A 22,734-nucleotide genomic window follows, 5' to 3' on the forward strand; every position below is an offset into this window, starting at 1 on the left:
GGAATGAGGGGAGAGAGGCGGGACCGAACCTCTGATTGGTCAGTGGCTGTGGCGATGGGAACGAGGGGCCGGGTCTAGTGCTGATTGGGTCCGGACCTACAGCTGATTGGGCGGCCGACTTGAGGCTGGGGGCCGGGTCAAGACGTTGATTGGGCTACGGCTACGGCTGGGCAGGATCAAGACACTGATTGGACACTCTCTGGGGCGGAGAAAGGGAGGAGAAGGCGGAGCTCTCGGAGCCCGGAGTTGGGGAGGCTGGGCTGGGAGACGTCGGCAGCCGGAGGGAAGGACAACCCCCTCCCCTTCCCCGAGGCGGGGGGGGCGACCACCCCAGAGCTACCTACCCCGTCTTCCCACAAGCCCGTGAGGCACTAGAGCAGCAAGGGCATCCGGAGAGCCTACCGGACAGATGGGGAAACTGAGGCACGGGGCGGGGCGTTGAAGGGGCTTAGCCGCCCAGCATCCTCGTACCCTGGCTCTCACCCGAGGATCCCAGGAGACGGTATTTAGAGTAGGCGCTTCCTACCTGCTATTTCCTTCCCCCTCCCCTTCCCCCACTCTTCAGCTTTGGTCTACGTGTCTCTGGGATGGGAGATGGGATTGGTCGGGAGCTCCCAGGTGAGGAAATTACCTCCACTAGCGCAGCTCTCAGTCCTAAAGAGGTGCCCAGAGCGGGGGTGTCGGCCTCTCCTGGAAACTGGGCCGCTGGACAACCACACGTTAACACCATCTCTCTTCTACCGTATTTGTATTTTGTTAGATATTTCCCAGTGACCTTTTAATCTGGTTTGGGGGCGCTTGTGGGACCCCTCAGCTTGCCCAGGGGCGCACGATAGCCAGCCAGTGTCAGAAGCAGCACTTGAACCCAGGTCCGAGGCCAGTTCTCTTGCACTGTCTCTCGTGGCTCTAGAATAGTAACAGTGATCAGAATAACCCACATTTATGATGGTTTAAAGTTTGCAAAATACATTCCTGGTCCTGTATAATTGTTGCCGTTTTTACGGAAGAGGAAGCTGGAAATACGCAGATGTGCCCAGTCCTGGGGCTTCAATTCTCAGGGCCCTAGGCAACTATCAAAAATAATGAATTTTTTAAAAATAAGTTTTCATTGATGTCCTGGTATTTTTTTATAACATCATGGTTTCCTCCAGTGTCCCTTTCTCTCCTTTTTCCAGAGAGTCATCTCATATAAAAAAAAATTTTTAAACAAGAAAATTTTTTAAAAATCATCACAACAGACGACTACATTTTAAAAGTCCCAACACATGCAATGTCAATACCCGTCCTCCTCCCACCTCCTGGAAGAGGAGATGAGAGGTGTCCTGTCATGGTTCTTAAATGAATTGTTTGGTCTTTATGATTTGGTGACATTTACTTTTGCTTTTGTGTATGTGCTTTTCCATTGTTTTCTTGACTGTTTACTTCATTCTGCATCAGCTCATGGAGATCTTTCCAAGCTTCTCTGTATTCATCACTTACATCATTTCTTACAATGCAGTAAATATTCCATTACATTTATGTACCACAATTCATTTAGCCATCCACCAATTGCTGGGCATCTACTTTTGTGTCCAGTTCTTTGCTGTCTTAAAAAAGTGCTGCTATAAATATTTTGGCGTATGTAGGGATTTTCTTCTTATCAATGGCTTCCTTGAGATATCAACCCAGGTATGGAGTGTCTGGTTCAAAGGTATTGACATTTTATTCACTTCATTCGCATAATTCCAAACTACTTTGCAAAAGGATTGTACTATTTCATAGCTTCACCAACAACGTCTTAGTGTTCCTACAAGCCCCCAAACCCCTCCAACATCGATTGTTGTCTTTTCTGCCCCTTTACAGATTGTGAGGTGAGAGGTCAGAATTGTTTTGGTTTACATTTGGAGCATTCTTTCATGTAGTTATGAATACTTTTACTTCTTTTGAGCACTGTTTGTTCATATCCTTCAATTACTTATCTATTGGAGAATGGCTATTAGCTACATATATTTATTGTTTATCTATCTTGGTTATCAAACTTTTGTCAGAGAAATCTGATGCAAAGATATTTTTTCTCATTCAGCCACTTCCCTTCTTATGCTAGGCGCATTAATTTTGTCTATGTAGAAGCTTTTCAGTTTTATGTAATCAAAGTTACAATAAAATTATAAAGATAAAATAATCTTTTGAAACTGCCTCTGTCTCTTGTTTGGTTAAGAAGACATCTCCTACCAATAGCTGTGAGAGGTATATGATCTGTTTCTCTTCTAATTTTCTTAATAGTCTGATAATGAATATTAAGATTGTGTATTCATCTAGAATATATCGTGGAATGTGATATAAGATGTTGGTCTAAGTTGTATTTGCAAGTGGATGCATTCATTATTAGCATTTTGGTTGCATTTAAACCCCATGCAACATTCTCAGTGGGCCCTAATGACTGTCCAGTACATTGTCGTCCTTTTGAATCACCAGCTTGCTTCTATGTCCCCTTTCTGTCACTTCTGAGTGGGCTTTCCCCTAGAAATGTAGTGATTAATTTCAAATGTTCTACGTTATAAAGTAACCATCACAAAATGTTCTTATTCAGGCTAAAATTTTAAAACAGTGTGAATGTACGCGTGTGTTTTGTTTTTTAAAACTGTACAAGTGTTTGGAGCACAAGTATGAAGGTGCCATAACATTTTGGCTTGCCAACATTACCTCCTTAAATATTCATGTCTACCACCTTCAAACTTTTTTGGAGAATCTTGCATGTGTTGTGTGGTCATGTTGCGTGTATATACATGCTTGTGTGGTATTTTTACAGAGGTAGATTTTTCTGAAAATAGGACTCAGTTAAATCTTAAAATTACAAGTTGGTTTCAGATATTTCATTTCAACCTTGTTTTATTTAGGAGGCAGTTCAGGAAGCGAGGAAGCTATAAAATACTTTTTTATATGGTCAATTTACTGCATACTGAACTAAGAAAATACAGTGCCTTTTTAGGACTTCTGTTATAAAACATTAAAATATCTTAAGTTTTCTCAAGTATTACTGATGTATATGTAAACTAGCTTAAAAATAAATTATGAAAAGATTGGATTAATTTATTTACTTTTTTGATGTAGTAAGCTTACAATTGAAATATAAAAGCAAATGTCCATTGCTGATGTGTAATTGAGAACAACATTCCTAAAAGCTAACCAATTCCTTTATTCAGATTTTTTTTAAAAAAATCTAATGCAGATATTCCTATACAGTGTTCTTGAATGGGAAGAGTTTTTTTTTTGTTTTTTGTTTTTCTAATTCAAACATCAGATATTTATATTTGCATTCTCATGGTCTAAAATAAGTATTTTAAGAATGAAATTTTAAGAGTTCATTATTTCCTTGTAAAGGTGTTTCATAGTTTACAGTCAACATTTCAGTTCAGATTGAAATGTATATCCAGATTTTGAGTATTGACTTCATTTATTTGAAATTGACTCAATAATATTGATCACTGGTTTTAATATATTGGAAAGATACACACGCACACCCAGAGTTTCCTTATAAACTATCAAGATTAAACTAGTTTAACTAGTGCTGTGCACATAGTGGGTGCTTAATAAATGTCTGCTGAATTGAATTAGACTCACAGCTTATTTTCTGTTTGCAGTAAATGGACTTCATATTTGAAAGGGAATTTTTGGGAATTCTTTAGGTGTTTGACTTTATCATCATGCACAGCAGTCCAGTTAAATCTGTATTTGGTGTTTAGAATGAAGGCTTAACTTAAATGAGTCCTGTTTTGGAAATAAACACATTGTTATAATGATTTAAAGACCAGTATTTGGTGGGTATGATTTAGAAAATTCATAATATATGTATAAACACTTGCATCAAACTGGCCAGCCTCTTTTTTTAATCAGCTGATGTCAATGTTCAGATACTTTTTGTATCTTGTTTCTGAAAATATTTTTGCATTTCAGCACATCAAGTTACAATAAAGTTATTACTTATGCAGAAAAAAAAAAGATGTTGGTCTAAGCCTAATTTCTGCCAGACTGATTTCCATTTTTCCCAGAAATTTTAATCAAATATCCCTAGTTGTATATGTATGTGTGTATGTGTATATTTATGTATGTATGTCTGTGTTTAAATGTATATATATGTATGTGTGTGTATATACATATATATATACATATAGACATACATAATCAAATTCATCTAGGTAATTTATGTTTTCTCCTTTGTCAGACGCTGGGTTATTGAGTTCTATTCTCCTTTGTCCAGTCTGTTCCATTAATCTATTTCTCTATTTTTTAACCAATACCCGATGGTTTTGGTGACTGCTGCTTTGTAATATGGTTTGAGGTCTCAAGTGCTGTTCCTTTTTCTTCCTTACTTCTTTTCATCTTTTCCCTTGATAATCTAGATCTTTTGTTTTTCCAAATGAATTTTGCTTTTATTTTATCAAGTTCTGTAAAATACCCCCTTGGTAATTTGCTTGGCATAGCATTAAAAGTATAAATTAATTTTGCAGCATTGCCGTTTTTATTATATTTGTGCAGTATAGCCATGAGCATTGACTGTTCCTCCAGCTATTTAAGATGTTCTTCATTTCTTTGAGGAGCACTTATAATTGAATCTGTATGTCTTTTGTGTTTTTTAGAAATTTGATCTCAATATTTTATGCATATTTTTGTAGTTATTTGAAATGGGATTTCCTTTTATTGCTTTTTATTTTGTTAATATTACATAGAAATGCTGGTGATTTTTGAGAATTTATTTTTGTGGCCTGCAACTTTGCTGAAGCTATTAATTTTATTAATTTTATCAATTAGTATCTTTGCTGATTCCCTAGGAATTTCCAAGTATACCATATCATCAGCAAATAGGGATGGTTTTATAAGATCATAAATTACAGGCAAATTGCTAACCTGTGCCTAAGTTCAGGGAGTTTCCACAGGAAGAATTCTGATGAAACCACATGTCAGGACCAGAGACAAACAAGCAAGGCACAGTAAAGGGTTTGGAACTGAGAGGAACTATGGGACCATCTGGATCAACCCTTCGATCTCAGTGGAATGAAGTACCGTGCCCAGCAAAAACTTTGCCTACAGGAATCAAAGAACCATTGCAGGATAGGAAATGCATTTAGCTCTGGGTCTTTTTTAAGTAGCAACACAAAAAGAGATTGTGTTGAACACTACGTGACCAAACTTCCTGGCCTCAGAACTTCCTTACACCCATCGAAATTATTGAGGACTCTCCCTTCCAAGCTTTTGTCTGTATGGATTATATCTGCTCATATTTACTGTATTAGAAATGGAAATATCTTAGTGTTATTATGAAAATAAATGATTTTGACCCTGAGAACCTCCTGAAAGGCTCTTGAGAAGCCTCGGGGGTCTGCAAACCACACTTTGAGACCTATTGTTCTAGGGTGAGTCTTAGCAAAATTATCCATTGATATCTCCCAAGCTCCTGGCCCAGTTACAGTTTCTGTTCAATTCAAACAAACATTTATTAAGCACCTACTGTGTTAAAAAAAATCTTTTTTCCCAAGGACCTTACAGTATAAAAAGGGAATAAGTATGATGCAAGGCAGAATGTAGCAAGGACTAAGAAAAGTCCCAACAAAGTGCTATAAGAAACTCAAGGAGGAACAGATTACTCCTAGCTGAGGATAACAAGGAGGGGATGACACCTTCCAGGGAGAGAAAGATTTCAACAGGCATATGTGGGCTTGGGAGCCCACGTGAATGCAAAGAGGCAAGACAGGATGAAAAATGGCTTCTGGGTCCATTTACTTACATATTTAGTAAGAGAAGTATAGCATCACGATAGCACACTAACTTGTCATGAAGCCCTGAGTTCAGATCCCATATCAGGCACTTATTACCTGTGTGACCCTGGGCAAGTCATTTAATCTCTGGGAGCCTCAGGTTTCCTCGTCTGTAAAATGGTGTTTATATATATATACACACACACATATATATTCTATGTAATATAACACATAACAGTAGCATATATTTTGCAGGACATAATAATATAACTATAATAAAACACGCATCTAGCACCTACCTCACAGAGTTGCAGAAAGATCAGTGCATGTATATATACCTTAAAGCACTACCGTTATTCCTTCCACATCGTAACTTTCCCCATGGCAGTTTTGGTATTTGGAGGTCAGCATGAGAAATTAAATGGGAATTTGGGGGGAGTTTTGCAGAAGCCTCAGATGACAAGCGAAGGCCAACAGATAACACAGGAAAAGTTTAGAAACTCAGAAATGCATAAAACGTGCAGTGTTGTATAATGTCAGCATATTTTGTCTTTTAATACCATAATAATTCAGACTTCTTCTCTGGTATGAAGGGAGAGCCAAAAAATTGTACACAGATTTTCCAGATCACAGGGGTGCCGTGCTCCTAATCCCCGAGACGTGGAAGGAATAACTGTATTTAAGTGTGAACAATTATTCTTGCTGCGTATGCAATGATAAAAAAAATAAGGATAGAAATTTGGATGCTGTCAAACCATACTCTTGGAACATAAGGCTGAATTATTGCTCAACCAGCCCCTCCTCATATACCACCATCACCCCTAGATTCTTTTTGTAACTCTCATAGGGTATGACTTATTCAGTCTCTGATTGGAGCTCCACCTACTGGGCCTTGCCCCTTTCTTTGCCTTCTGCTTAATTTATCTCCCTTCACACAAAGTCATCATTTAAACACACAATTTAATGAAATTAACAAACAGCCTATAACGTAGCTTGCACCTGCCATTCAGTCCCCTGATGGTCCCCAAGGTAGGGAAGAAGTCTGGTTCCTTTGGTACAAAACATCCCTACCTGGAGCACGAGACATTGGGAGACACAATCTATCCTTTCAATACGTGTTGTGGCTCCAGTCTGAGAAGCCCCCTTCACCCTATAATGATCTACCTAGCTTCCTTCCCTGCTGCAAGCTAGTATAGACCATTCACTTCCATGGCTCAAGCCCTTATCAGTCCTAGAAGCCCTGACTTCCCTGGGAGGTGTTGATGCTTCCAGGGTTCCGGGACCAGTGCCGTCAGAGGTCCAGCAGGATGCCTGCATTATCTTCATCCCTGTTTCTCCCTGTCAGCTCACCTTAACCTTCAAAATTCCCTACCAACCACAGATTTTCCTACTAGGGATACACCTCAAGGAAGCCAATGACAAAAAGTCCCCGTATACACCCAAAATATTTACAGTGGCACTTTTTACAATAGCAAAGAACTGGAAACCGGGTAAATATATGCGCATTAATTACGTAATGGCTGAGCAAGTGGAACATAAATTAAATGAAATATTACTGTGCCTTAAGAAATGATGAATACAGAGAAGCATGTGAAGACACATGAGCCGATGCAAAGTGTAGTAAATAAGCAGACCTGGGACAACAACATGCACAGACCTACAACAATAGAAAGGGAGGAACGTCCAGAAAACGGTGCTGCTGCTTTGCAGATGTGTGGCTATGAGTGTGGAACATCGCATGTAATCCACCTTCATATAAAGATGGTGGCTTCTAGGGCTCAAATGTTATATTTTCCTCTTCAGATCTTTCTTATAAGGAATTGCTCTCTGAAGGGAAATACAGTGGGAAATGTAGGTGAAGTAAAAGCAAATGCTATGAATAAAAATTTGTGTTAAAAAAGATATCAATAAAACTTTGAGAAAATAAACAACTCCATGACCAGTGATGCATATGGCATCGTCTTCCTCCCCCCACCATCAGTATCAGCTCTGTGCCAATGACATGCTCCTGGGGAGGCACAGTAGACGTCTGAGGACATTGGAGACTTGGCGGGGAGCTGAATGTCCCTGTCACACTTCAGCCTAGTGATGGTCTCATAGATATAGGCTCCTCTTCCTTTGAAACAAATCACAGCCCCTTCTGCCTTCCCCTGCTGAGTGACCGGTCCCCATTTTCCCCATGATTCCTCCATGGCAGCTCTCACCAGCATCTTCCATTGTCTTTGGAGTCTCCTATGATGTTGATTCTCTGGTGGGTGTGGTGTTCCATGTTTGTAGATACCCAGAGCAGAAAAGGAAAAAGGCAAAATGGAAGATTCTCTGACTTCAAGACTGCGCTCAGCTAAGGGAGTCTAGTGGTATCTATCTATCCTTGATCAGAGCAGTAGGCATGGTTTTGAAACCTGAAAATCTAAAAAAAGACTCACAGAAGCTCAAGAAACAAGAATCACTATGGTGATTTTCCCAACTGAAGAGTTTCCATTGAAGAGACAGGTACAAGGAGCTTGACCTGCTTGTGACTGATTCCGTAGGAAAGGGATCAAGTTGAATCTGTTGGTGTCAGTGATGAGTGCGGTCCTTAGTGTCACAGCCAGTCATAATGGTCCTTGATGGTCCTTGAAATGACTGGTTGGTTATGGCCATAATGGCAGCTTTCATCCTTTATTTATCTTAGAGGTTATGGCAGTGCCTTTGAAGCTATGGTAAGTAGAGAATGTCTATTCCTAATTTTGTGTTTGCCATAACTAGCAATTTTGGCTCCTGAGGCTGGTGGAAGGGAATGTGCCTAAGGCAAGCAACCCAAATCCCACCCTCATGTGGACATATAATTCATGAAGTGAAAATAATTATTATCTACAAGTCTATCCTATCCCCCAGGATATACATGGGGATTTTTCAAAAATAATGAAGCATATTCAATCACATTAAAGTGATTAAGAGATGCAGTCACAAGAAATTATTAAAACAAATCCAGTTGAATGAGAAAGAGAATTAGTTATTACAATGGTGTCTATGATGCTGAAAGAGAACCTGTATTAAATATTTGCACCTTCCAAATTTCAGTGTCCTGGGGAATAGCCTAAATTGCCCTACCCTAGTTTTGTTTCTGTGTTGGGCAAGATGCCCTTTATAATGAATGGTGTTTTACAGACATGAGCAATAACAAGCATGTGATATGGACATTATGGTTCTGCACAGTAAACGGCCAAGCTGCTGCTGGATCTCAGGATTCTTGGACCAGATAATCTCTAAGATTCCTTCTAGCTCTAAATGCTAAAATCCCATGATTCCAGTTTGCTCACTAGACACACCTTCAGTTAAACAAATCATGAGGGGAAGAGTTTAAAACCTACACACAAAAGGAAAAACCTGAGCCAGGGAGACAAAAAGAGGCCTGATATGTCATAGGCTACGGCATCTCAGAACCTGAGGGGCTGTTAATGTTCATTAGCTTTGAGAGATGGGTAAAGTAAATGAATGTAAACTGAGCCTGTAAAACACCAATTCCTTGTGGGTACTTTTCTATCTTTCCTTCCTTACCAGGCTTCACTCCTGACTCTTCAGACTCTCTTTGCCATGCCACTGAAAACTCGCTTCCCAAAGTTTACTCCACTCCTGGACTTCTTGCACTGGAAGGACCCTTCTCCCCTAGGGACCCTTTCTTTAAGTGACTGGTTTCTCCCACGTGTAAAGGAGGATGCCCAGGCCAGCCCTGTCTCCACCTCCTCTAGGCTACCGTCCTCACTCTCTGGACTTGCTCTACATTCCCCTGAGGCTGGTACCCCTTCTCCCTTCCTCTTCAGTTTCCTTTTCTGTGTTGTCTCCTCTGTTAGAGTGTAAGCTCTTTGAGGGCAGTGGCGGTCTGTCTTTCTGCTTGTTTGTATGCCTCGCCTTTAACACAGTTCCTGGCACATAGTAATTGCTTAATCAGCGATTGCTGACTTAGTTTGACTTGTATCCACTTAGCCCAGTATCTTACAGACTTAGGAGATGCTAAGGAATTGTAATATGGCATGCAAATGCCAGCCTATGACTTAGTGAAAAGACCTGGGGAGTTGTTTCAGTGACTTGTCCAGGGTCCCAGAAGTAGTGCCCAAGGTAGAATTCGTACCCAGGTCTACTTAACTCCAAGCCCCAAACCTCCCTATGCTACCACACTGCCTCTGCATTCTATACTCCCTCTTTGCCTCATACATAGTAGGTGCCCAATTAATATTTGTTGAATTAAATTGAGTTGAAAGTTTAAAATGTCAGGGGACCAGGAGAAAAGAACCAGGGAGAAGTAATTCAGTAATACATAATTGAGTAAATAATGATTGACATTTACATCGTATTTTAAATTTTATGAAGCACTTTACATACATTGTCTCATCTGAGCCTCATACAACCCTGTGATTTCAGAATTTGTTGCTAATCATTCCCATTTTACAGACGAGGAAACTAAGGCTCAAAGAGTTGAAGGGACTTGCGCACATCACACCCTAGTGAGTGTTGTGGCAGAATTTAAACTCAGATCTTCCCAGCTGTTAGTCCAGCACACTACACAAGAAGCCAGTGGTCTCCAAAATAGGGATATGGCTCGGCCCCAAGAAGCGTGTAATCAGCCACTAGAGTCTGGGAAGACAGATCCCTCCCTCTCTGCAATCGCTAACCTTGGTACTTGTCTCCAACATAACCATGCCTATCCTTCGCTCCTAACTGGTCAGTTATATGCCGCCTTCTGCAGTTGTACAAGCTCCTAAATGCTCCCCCTCTGAAGTGAGCGTCATGACCTCAGCAAAGCCAGGGCACCCACCCCCCAAATATTCATCCCCATCCCATCCCTGGCCTCAGATCGCCCAGCAGACACTCCTTGGAGAGCAGGCTCTTCAGTCTGGGACAGTGACCCGTGGACAGTCACCCCCTCTCCCACCCTCTCCCCTCACAAGCACAAGCACATGCGCACACACAGAGCCACATGCACACACATACCTGATTTCCTTTAGGGTGGGAGGGTGAGTCACACAGGAGGAGCAGGAATGGATGGTTGATTCCATCATGGATCATGGTCTTATCTTTCCCTCAAAGCCTCCCCTCTTCCTAACTTCCATATTTCTGTCAAGGGTACATCTCACATATGCAAGCAATGGCCAAATCGTGTCGAAGTCAATTCCCACAACCTTTTTCAGATGTGTCCCTTCCCCTTCACTTACACACACACACACACACACACACACACACACACACACACACACACACACACCCCTAGTTCAGGCTTTCATGCCTTTTCACTCGTACTACCATGACCTCCTAATCGGTCTTCCTGTCTCAAAAAGCTCATCCATCCTCCACAATGCCCCCAAAGTGATTTTCCAGAAGCACAAAATAGCCCATATTGCTCCTTTATTCAATAAACTCCCGTGACCCCTTATTACTATAAAAACCAACTGTAAACTCCACTCTCTAACATTGAAAGCCTTTCTGAACCTGGTCCCAGTCTGCCCTTTTCTGCCTTGGTATAAGTTACTCCCCTTCCTTCACTCGATGGTCCAACCAAACTGGACTTCATGCTGTTCCTTACATTCATAAAAATGCAATTGAATAGAAAAATTAAGGTTTGATACCATCTATTAAGGAGAACCACATAAAGAAAATAAAATGGCTTTATCCTGTACGGAAGACTTGCCTCTTCGTTGAAATCAGTTGCTTTTGTATTGTGTGTGGTAGGTAAGCACCCAGAAAAACACTACTCCTGTTGAAAAGTTGTTGGGTTCCCTGATTGTTATGACCTGTTATTTGGTGGTTGTATTTTATACGTTTTCATAAAAAGCATCTAAAAAATAAATTTACTTGATTGATGAATTAACTTAGCTTTTAATTGTATTTTTAGAGGCAGCTAGGTGGTTTGGTGAATAGAGCACAGGGCCTGGAGTCAGGAAGACCTGAATTCAAATCCAGCCTCAGACACTTACCTGACCCTAAGTAAATCACTTAACTTCTGTTTGCCTCAGTTTCCTTTTCTGTAAAATGGGCCTATTCCCCTGGTTCTTGTGAGGATCAAATGACATAATTAAAGCACTTAGCATGGTGCCTAGCACATATTAAGTCCTGTATAAATAGTAGCTATTTCTATTATTATCAATTAATTACTTATATAAGATGGAGCCCAGCCCATGAGGACATTTCCTTGGAGAATATGTAAGATGCTGTACCTGGGGCCAACCTACATGGAGATTTGAAATCCTTCTTCCAGAAACATCAGGATGCAGGATAGAGGGGCCCTGCCCCCTACTTTGGAACCTTCACTGATATTTTGTGATTGTTTACCCTCTGCTGACTGCATGGTGAAGAAAGGCCCTTTAATTGGCTGCTGAGCCAGATTTGAGTGAGATTACAAAAGTCTTCAAGATGGGAACTTGACTTCTCTCTCTTCCCTGAAGGCTAGCTGCCTCATCTCCCTCCTGGGTCACCATGGAGCCATGAATACTTGGCACCCTCCTTTTCCATCTGTGCCATGGTTCATTCTTTACTGCTCTTCAGCGAATGAGGGCAGGAATCAGATCTAGGCCATGACCTGGTAAGCTTTGCAAGGTTAGAAAAGGCACCAGAGGTATAGGAACTGGAGTCCATACCAGAGTTTGCCAACAGCTGAGACCAGCAAGGAGCTAGCCCTGAGGAGCAACCTGCTTGGCCAGCTTTGAATCTCCCTAGTGGGACATGCAAGCAAGGGAGCGGTCTGTCCATCTGCTATGTGACACCCATAAGTGACCTTGATGTGAGGAATATTTTGTAGCAGCCACCTTAAATTGGAGCCCCCACAGCCTAGGGACTAAGGTATAAAGGGGAAAGTGTTCCCTGGGTTCAGGATATCTTTGTACTTGCTTGCTTTTCAGGAAATATCCCTTTGTAAAAACTAATTGATGTTAATTAGTTATCAGGGATATCAAGAAGAAATTGAGGCACTAATCTCTGGTTAAATGATGTTGAGTAAATATCAATTGGTGATGAACTGGGGGAGGTACACATTGGATGGGAGACACATGGGTGATAATGATAGAATGACACCCTATGGCCTCAGGGATGATGCTAGAACTCTGAAATGCTGTAGAGACCTTACCTGCCAGTACAAGCGTGGGTTAGGACAGTTACCTTCCAGATCCTATGTGTGCAACACAATTATTATTCACAGGTCTACCCTCTTCCCTAGGATATATACAGGGATTTTAAAAAATGATGAAGCATATTCAATCATGTTGTTCTCACTAAAATATTAATAATAGTAGTACTTTAGTGAGAGGAAAAGGTTTTCATCATTAAATAAAATACTTTTAACATGTCATTTATTTGAGCCTCGTCCTTTCTAATATCCATTTTTGTCTATGTTTTATAACATACCCAATATATTAGTGCAGTGATACATGTCTATGATTTATAAATAAATACAGCATGTGTTAGGGATGCATGCTCACAAGTTTCTTACTGATAGGAATATATGATCACAAAGGTTTAGAGGTCTCTGATCTGTTGCAGTCACCTCATTAACAGGTGAGGAAATCCAGGCACAGAAAAGTTAGCTACCTGGCAAAAGGTTTCCAATCTTCTTAGTTTAAGCCAATAGTGTGTAAGCAGTCACATTCTGCTCTTAGTAGTCTATAAGTAATCATTCCCAAGAAATGTTTCTGAATCAATTTCTTTTTCAAAGAATAAGATTCCCTAAATTAAATATACAGGACAGAAGGGACATTGTGAGCAAAAGCCCCTCCTCATTACTCTCTATTTCTGAACACTGAAAGTTCTCCATTTCCTGTGACTCCCATTTATGACATTCAGCCAATTACGCTCATTTAGGGCCTTTATGGCAGGAGATGGACAAACACAAAAGTCAATTGTTTCCTGATGGACTGACTGTATAAAGCTTCCTGCACTTTCCCAGCAACACACACACACACACACACACACACACACACACACACACACACACACTCCCAATCCCACCCTGGTTATAACACTTCTTCTCAGGGTCTTGGCTCCTCTCTGGTGGTCTATAGGTTATTGACACAAGCACTCTACAACAAGTTGGGGAGAGAAGGGAGGAAGTGGGGTAGAACCCAGAAGAACAAAGGGAATGAAGGGAAGAGAAAAAGAAAGAAGTACTGGACCAAGGAAGAGAGTCCAGCAAGGATTATGTACCTGAGGTACATGAACTTAACAATTTTTTTTCGATAACTGCATTTCAATATAATTGATTTTATATATATTTTATTCATTTAAAAACATGATTCTGAGAAGTCTAAAAGGGACCAGGATCCCCAAAATGTTAAGAGACCTGGGTTTAAAGTAAGGAAACTAATACTCTGGTTCAGTTGGCAGCCTGGATGAAGAGAATTCCAAGAGGATTTGCAGAAATGTTTTGAGCAAGGTGACCAAAATAAAGAATATTCTATGTATGTTCTAGTATGTCTATGGGGGGGAAAAACCCAATGTCTCCTTAGCTTGGTAGCACCTAGGGTAGCCTTCCTTATGTGAGCCCCCAGCTGTGCTATCCCAGTATTGGAGGCACACCGTGGAAGAGCAATCATTCAAAACCATAGTTCCTGATGTTTAATTTTTATCAGCCAGCCAGAGAACACGTTAGCTCAAAATAAAAGACATATAATTATACAGCATAATAAAGTCGTAAGAAAATATTATCCCTTGTGCACACATGGGGTGCACTCTTTGAAAAGGTTACCACACCATGCACACATGCAGAGAACATATATGGTCAGGTTATGTATATATGGAAGACATACACATAGGTAACAAACATGGTTAGGAAACATGCATGTAAAGAGACTCAATAGGAACCTCTGTGACCAGGGTGGCCAGGTTAAATACATAGCCAGGGCAACACAATTTCAACCCTACAAGGCTGGCTATATCTTCTGGTGATGTTATCACACTGGTTTCTGTTGTTCTCTTCTGGATGTCACATATCTCACCCCACCCAGGCTTCAGTTCTTCAGGATCTTCTGTTGACCCTCACATCCATTGTGGTACAATGGCTAGAAAGCCTCTCCCTGCCAAGAACAGGCTGAGGTCTTTCAGTGTATAACTTCAAAGTTCACGACAAACTAAGGGCCATCCAACAAAAACTAGCCAGAGTGCCCCCTTTTCTAAGATTATGTCCATTCTTTTGACTGCCTATGTCTAGTATCTATTCAGAGGCCATTGTCCAAGACAATTATTGAAAGGGTTAGAAAATTCCATGTAACTCCTATTTAACCTGTAATGAAGCTTCCTCTCATACCCATCTCAAACACTAACCAAAAAACCCCACAAGAACTATTTTGAGGCTGGTGCTATAAAGCCTCACTTAAAAGATTTTTCACAGAATGACGTGAAAATGAATCTGAAAAAGACCAAAAATTAATTGAGGAAGGCAAAGTGATTGCCCTCCCTCCTCCTGGCCCATATTAATGTCTTTATTGATTATATCTACCATAAAAAAACACCTTAGGTTATGAGCTGTATTCTGGCATGTAGAAAACCTTGTTGTCTCCTTATATTTTATAGTTACAATTATGTTAGGTCTTGAGCTTCTTGGCTTGGCAGGGACTATGCAGGTTTTCATCTTTGCATGCATGGAGTACAAAGGAATACAGAATATTAATATTCAACCTTTAAAAGTGGCAGAAAATGAGTGGTCACACTGTGCTTAATTTGACAGCAGATCCATTATTATAAGCAATATTCTGGATTTGTGTATTATTCTGTTTGATCCAGGATTAAGTCCCTTTTATTTCCGTGGTTTTTGTAACTTTTTATAACAGAATGCTGCACAGCTTTAACCTTGGCCACCGTTGGTACCTTATTTTTGGTGCTATGAAGCAAGAATCTGTTAAGGATAAAAGGATGGAGACATTGGTCTTTACAATGTAGTAGAAGGATCGCTGCACTGGGAGATGAAAAGTCTGGGTTTGAATCTGGATTTAGTAACTACAGGACCTTGCTTAAATTTTCTGAGTCTCATTTTCACATTCTATGAAATAAGGATAGTAATGCTTATGCTACCTGGCCCACAGGGTTTTGTACATTTTGCAAGAGATGGAGCTGAGCACACCCACCCTATGTTTTCTTTGGAAATTACATTTCACGCATTAGCTCAGCAGCTTTTGGCACATTTAGTTCGGAAGGAGGCTGGAAAGCTTGTGTGGGACCAGATGCAGATGAGGAGAGGGGGAAGAAATGATGGCTTGGAGGGAGTCCCTGACATTCCGCCTGGCTGCTCTGTGGAGAAGCAGTAACAGCAGTGACATTCTCCACCCCATTCCCCCTGTTCTCCTGCCCATGCTCTGTGGCAAGCGCTACTCCAAGAAGCCCAGGGCAGCCAAACTGACCTCCCGCTCTGCTGCTCCTGCCCCACTGCAGAGGTGGTGCGATCATCCCACAGTGGATCATTCAGGAGCAGAGCCCAGACCTTCTTCAGGGAGGCACTGGTAGAGAGATGCCAAGTGGTGTGAGCACTCACCAGACTGGCTCTGGAGCCAGAGGATTGAGGTGAAATCCTTTCTCCAGTGCCTGCTACCTGGGGTGGCCTTGCCTTCCTCTCTCTAGGCCTCAGTTTGCACCTCTGTAGAGGAGGGGGTTAGACTCAATGGCATTGCAGCTCTAGATGTGTAATCCTACCTTGTATTCTAAGGAAGCATCCCCTTGTTTTGCTACAGCGTCAGGTGATTGCTTTGGGCTTGGCGGGGTAGGGGTTAGCTCTGGAGGAAATGGGGGCTCGTAAGCTTTGGAATGAGATAAACAATTACCCCTTGAGTACCACAGACCTAGGAGTGGCGAGGGATGGCCGCAGTAGGAGGACTGGGTACTATAACTGTAAAGGATATACGCTTATGACTGGTTTTTATTATTCACCCTCCCCCCACAACCTCTTTGGATTCCTTCTTGCAGGAAGGGGTGATGCTGAAGATCCTGGTTCAGTATCTTTGCCAAGAAGACCCTAAATGGGTATGCCATCCAAGGACCAACGCAGCTAAATTCAGAGAGGCTCATCTCCACCTAGCAAGGGCCATTTCTAGCCACAGCTGCCTGTTAAACTGTCTTCTGTGCTGGCGAAGGGAAGAGCTGAACTGACAGAAATCACGACTCTCTTGAAACATCCTTCTTCGTGCATGATGGATAATGTACTTTGAAAGCAGAGCTTTTAGGGCTGATGAGATGACAGCTCTGGATCACGGAAAGAACAACAATCCATTCTCTGATGCCTGTGTTTGCTACAAAGAAATTTGTAATGAGAAGGAGATCAGCAAGAAGACATCCCCGTGGGTGCAATTCTCTGAGAGTCATCAGGTAGTTTTGGGCACACACCCCTCTGAGCCCCCCCTCCAAATCTCAAAGAAGTTTGTCAAAATCTTAAAGAAACCTTCCTGAAGTTCATGCAGGGGGCACAGAGTTGGCAGGGAGCTCCACATCCGTCTAGTCTGAACCATACCTGGGAGGAACTCCCACTATGAGATGCCTGAAGAGCTGTCACCCCCAGCGTCCAGTAGGTCATCTGTTTACAGCCTCCACGGAACTGGAACCCATCACTCTTGTGGCACCTCACTTCACCTTGAGGCAGCTTTAATTGACAGGAGGCTTTTTCTGGACATTAAGCCTAAATTTTTTGTCTCTTTGTAATTTATATCTTTGCAAAAGGATACAGGGCAACTAGGTGGCACGGCGGATAGAACGCTGGGCCTGGAGTCAGGAAGACCTGAGTTCAAATCTGGCCTCAGACATTTACTAACTGTATGATCCTGGACAAGTCACTTAACCTTGCTTGCCTCAGTTTCCTCATCTGTCAAATGGGCTGGAGAGAGAAATGGCAAACCACTCCAGTATCTTTGCCGAGAAAACCCCAAATGGGGTCATACAGTGTCCGACATGACTGAAATGACTCAACAACAAGTCATTCCTGACTGCCCTCTCAAGTTAAATAGAACAAGTCTAGCCCTGCTTCTCTATGTCAGCCCTTCAAATACTTGTGGGAGACAGCTATTTTCTCTTTCCCCAAGGTCTTCTTTTCCACAGGCTAAACATCGCCCCCTTCCTTCAAATGGTCTTATATGGTCTAGATTCCAGGACCTGGTTGCTCTTCTCTAGACACACTCTGGTTTATTCGTGTCCTTTTAAATTGTGGCACTTTAGAACCGAACACGACGCACCAGAAGAGATCTGACTAGGGCAAAATACAGATACAGCATCCGTATTCCTGGACGACAAGCCTCTTGATTCAGCCGACAACTGTATTAACATTTTTGGCGACCACATCACACATTTAACTTATATGGAGCTTGCGGTCCACTATAACCCCCTGAGCCTCTTCAGACAAACCTGATCATCTCTCCCTTATCCTGAAGTTCTGAAGTTGATTTATTGAACCTGTTTTAAAGATTTTATAAATTTTATAGATTTTATATGTTTTAAAGATTTTATAAATTTTATAAAGAAGTTATACATTATTTTATTTATTTTATTTTATCATTTATTGAATTTCATCTTATTAGATTCTGCCCAATGCTGTAGGCTGTCAAAATATTTTTGGATCCTGTCTCTGTCATCTAGTGTGTTATACCCCAACCTGGTTATCCTATAGGATCTGTTGGAAAACCAGCTAAAAGGGGCTAGTAACCCTTAAAGACTAAAAGAGTTAAGGACCAGTGAACCAGTGTAAGGCCATCCAAAAAGTACCTCCCTCTGTCTCAGACCTGCCACCTCATTGTGTGGAAATGATCTTGCTCAGTTATCCGGTAGGGGTATTTTGTTGTGCAGTTGTTCAGTTGTGTCTTTGTTTCACTGTGGATCTCTGTCCGTGGGGTTTTCTTGGCAAAGATACTGGAATGGTTTGTAATTTCCTTCATTTGCAAATAATAACAATAAGCAGGTAGTATATGGGATCTAGCCCCAAAGGGAAAAGTGGTGGGCTCAAGTAGGGTGACTCATTTATCATCCTGAAATGGAAAAGAGATCGAGTTCCCAGCTGAGAACAGGAGGTGTCCTGTCTCTATTGGCCCTTGTCTGTACCCGTCAGCTTGTAATGTCCAACAGCAGGGAGCTAGGGCTATACCCACTTGGGAATAAAAACTAAAGAACTAATTCAGTTTAGTCAAGGAGGCATGGAAAACCAGATTCAGAGGGGACCTGGTATGAGAACGGAGCCGTTCCTCTTAAAAGTCTACTGAAATGTTCCTGGCTCAGTAGCAATCTTCAAAATAACATCCCTACCCTGTACCTCCCCCGCACACATACTAGGATGAATCCTTCATAAGACCAAATACAAACTCCTTAGTTGGACATGTAAGCCTCCTCATTTACCAGAATCCCAGAGACCACAGGATGAATAAGGGATTGCCGCATCATCCCAAAACACAAGCCCTTCAGTGCTGGTCCAGAGCACGTGTCTTTCTGGAATATTTTATTATTCTGACTTTCTGGAAGTGGCCCAGGGCACAGGCCCATCCCTATATCTGACCCATTTACTGATGAGAAAACTGAGCCAACAAGGTTAAGTGACTTGCCCAGGGTGACACGGCTAGTAAGTGTGGAAGCTAGATTTGAACTCAGGAAGGTGAGTTGTCCTCAATCCAGGCCCAGAGCTCTGTGCACTATGGCACCACCTAGCTGCCCCAGGTGGGCACCAGTGGCTAAAAAACACGGTGGAGTGGGGACTTAAGCCAATGCATTAGAGAAAGAGATTACTAATCTTTCAGGGGTGCCTAAAGAGGAGAGCTGTATCCAGCCTGGCTCTGGGAGGCTAAGGCTACGGTATCCTCTCCAGGAGTAATAGACTTTTCCCCTGGGCCGGGCAGACAAGCAGCTGAAGGTGTCCTCTCTCCTCACCTCTTCTCTCCCCTCCATCTTCCCAGTCAGAAATTATTTTTCCCCTAAAGCTTTCTACTCCTGTCACATGGAGCTTTCTTATTTTTTTAAAAAATATATTTATTTATTTTTAGTTTTCAACATTCACTTCCATAAGATTTTGAGTTCTAAATTTTCTCCCCCTCCTTTCCTTCCCCCCTCCCCAAGACAACATGCAATTAATATAGGCTCTACATATACATTCATATTAAACGTATTTTCACATTAGTCATGTTGTAAAGACGAATTAGAACCAATGGGAGAAACCACGAGAAAGAAGAAACAACAAAAAAAGTGAAAATAGTCTGCTTCAATCTACATTCAGACTCCATAATTCTTTCTCTGGATGTGGATAGCGTTTTCCATCATGAGTCCTTTGGAATTGTCTTAGATTCTTGCATTACTCAGAAGAGCTAAGTCTGTCAAAGTTGGTCATCACGCAATGTGGCTTTTACTGTGTACAGTGTTCTGGTTCGGCTCACTTAACATCAGTTTGGCATGGATGCAATGATGAGGGGGTTTTGTGGTTGCTAAATTTGGCTCACTTAGATCAAGACTTTGTTTTTCTCTGTTTTGCTCTGTATGACTATAAATGCCACCAGCATATGCTAAGAAGGGAGGGGAGCATCTCCAAAGAGGTTTTACATTTTACAGAATAGATATGCCAGACGACTACTTCTGGCCTGGCAGTCAACTAGGGGAAATAGGTGGGAGCCACTTTTCCTATATAGTTAAATGCCCAAGGGCAGAATTGAAATGAACTTGGGGTTCTCTTCTGTCTGCCCCTCAGGCCACAAGCCTAATTATGCTTGTTGTTATGACCTGGATGTCAGGCTCAGTGGCAGTCCCTGGGGTAGGTAGCCTTTGGAAGAAGGTAGACAGAGTTTGGAAGACTTGTTAGTCCCATGTGCTAGCTGGGAAGGAGTAAGAGATCATCTTCCTTCCTGGCCTGACCTCTGGACTGTGGCTCTATATTTATGACTGTCCGTGTGCAGTGCTGATACGCACTTGGGTCACACAAGAGTACCGATGCAATAGTCCCATTGGAGACTGTCCTTCTTCAGACCTCAGCTGCAGTACTGTGTTCAATTCTTAGCCTCACAAATGAAGAAGGATGCTGGTAAGCTGGACAGCGCCCAGAAGGCAGCAGCCAGGATGGCCAAGGATACTGACTTCTTGTCACGTGAGGCCCAGTTGATGGGACCAGAGATGTTTAGTCTGGAGAAGAGAAGATTTAGGGGGGACATAATGGTTGTTTTCCAATATATGAAAGGCTGTCACATGGAGGAGGGACTAGTTGCCTCAGTTTGGTCCCAGGGGCAGAAACTGCAGTAATGGGCAGAACTGTATGGTGATAAATTTAGACTTGAAGTCAGGGAAAAAATAATTTGGGTGGTCCAAATGTCGAAGATATTACCTTGAGAAAGATGGTAGGTTTCCCGTCTTTGGAAGTCTTCAAGCAGAATGTGAATGTGTCTTGCTGTATGTTTTAGCAGAGACCCCGTCTGTGTATGAGTTCAGGTAGATGAGCACCAAGATCCCTTTCAACTCTCCACGCCTGTGATTTGCTGATTCTGCATACACCTGCCCCTCTTCTTCCTCAATGGATTTTTTTCTCTTAGTGTCTTAACAAGTTCGTTCTTGAAAGCTTTCCATTCCTCTTGAGCTAGCTTCCCTCAGAGCATTTTAGTCCAGTGGATCCTACCTGTTGTTTTTTAATGAACCTTTTGAAACCTACTCTTTAAAAAACTAGCACAAGGTGGACATTTTGTTTATCAAAAAGGGGGAAAGAAAAAGGGCAGCCCTGTGAGAAACACAGAGAAAACAGGTTGACTTCTAAGAGAAACTGAGAGAAAAAACTCTCCCTCAGATAAAAGACCTTGAGGAAAGCACATCAGACTCTGAGAGGACCAAGGTGAAAACATGCCTCTCAGTACTCATTGAGGGTAAAGATGCCTTCAGAACAGTTTCCCAGAAGCTAATGTACATTTAGGGCCGCTAGGGGACACCAGAGAGCACAGAGCCTTGGGCTTAGAATCAGGAAAACTCATCTTCCTCAGTTCAAATCTGACCTTAGACACTTAGTAGGTGGGTGACTCTGGACAAGTCACCTGGGTTCAAATCTGACCTAGCCACTGACTAACTGGGCAAGTCCCTTCACCCTGTTTGCCTCAGTTTTCTCACTTGTAAAATGACCTAGAGAAAGCAATGGCAAGCCACTCCAGTATCTTTGCCAAGAAAACCCCAAATGAGGTCACAGAGATTCAGACTGAAAAATAGCTAGAAAAAAATTTACATAGAACTATTTTTAGGATTTGGAAGTTTATTGTTGGGAAACTGAATCAAAGAACTGTTTTGAGACTGTAGGACTACTGTATAACTGTGTCATCATTTTGGATATGGGTCTCTACACGTGAGGAAGCCCTTTTTTGAGGTTTTATAAGCCAGATCAGAAGCTGTGTAAAAAGCCAGTTTGAGAGGATACAAAGAGGCTGATTGGAGAAAATGCTTACAGAGGCCGAGGCATCAGAATACAAAGCACAGAACCCAAAAGCTATGGAGCTAAGAAGCTGACAGAGCTGAGACCAGACCAGAAGCTGAAACCAATTGACTAGACATAAACTCTGTAGTTGATGCAGGGAGCTGATCTGATTAGAGAAAAGGTTTGGTTCTGGGAGCTGATTGGAGAAAGCAGTATCATATGTTGGCTGGTGGGCAAGATTGTTTTGCTTTCTAATGCTGTCCACAGCTTGAAGGAAGGGAAACCCCTTAGAGGCTTGCCTACATTCCCATTTATTACCCTCCATGGCTCAAGGGGGGAAACCCCTCAAAGTTTATAAGGAGCCAACTTGAACAGCTTTGCAGATTCTAGGATTTGAAGGGAACTGTTTGCCTTAGTGCCTAGCCAAGGCAGACCTGGGAAGCTCTGCTGATCTGAGGCTTAAGACTGTTAGCTAAGAATTTAACGTTACTTCAGTGTCTTGAGAGTGGTAGAAAAACAGTCTTATCCCAAGAGAAAGAAGAGGCTCAGAAGATGAGCAGGTGACATGAAGTGCAGATTGTCCTGAAAGAGACCAAGATATCCAGGCCTATAGTCCAGAGTCATGAGTTGAACTGGGCACATGGATTTCCTTAC

The sequence above is a fragment of the Trichosurus vulpecula genome, chromosome 8 (assembly GCF_011100635.1).
Source record: "Trichosurus vulpecula isolate mTriVul1 chromosome 8, mTriVul1.pri, whole genome shotgun sequence".
Taxonomy (NCBI): Eukaryota; Metazoa; Chordata; class Mammalia; order Diprotodontia; family Phalangeridae; genus Trichosurus; species Trichosurus vulpecula.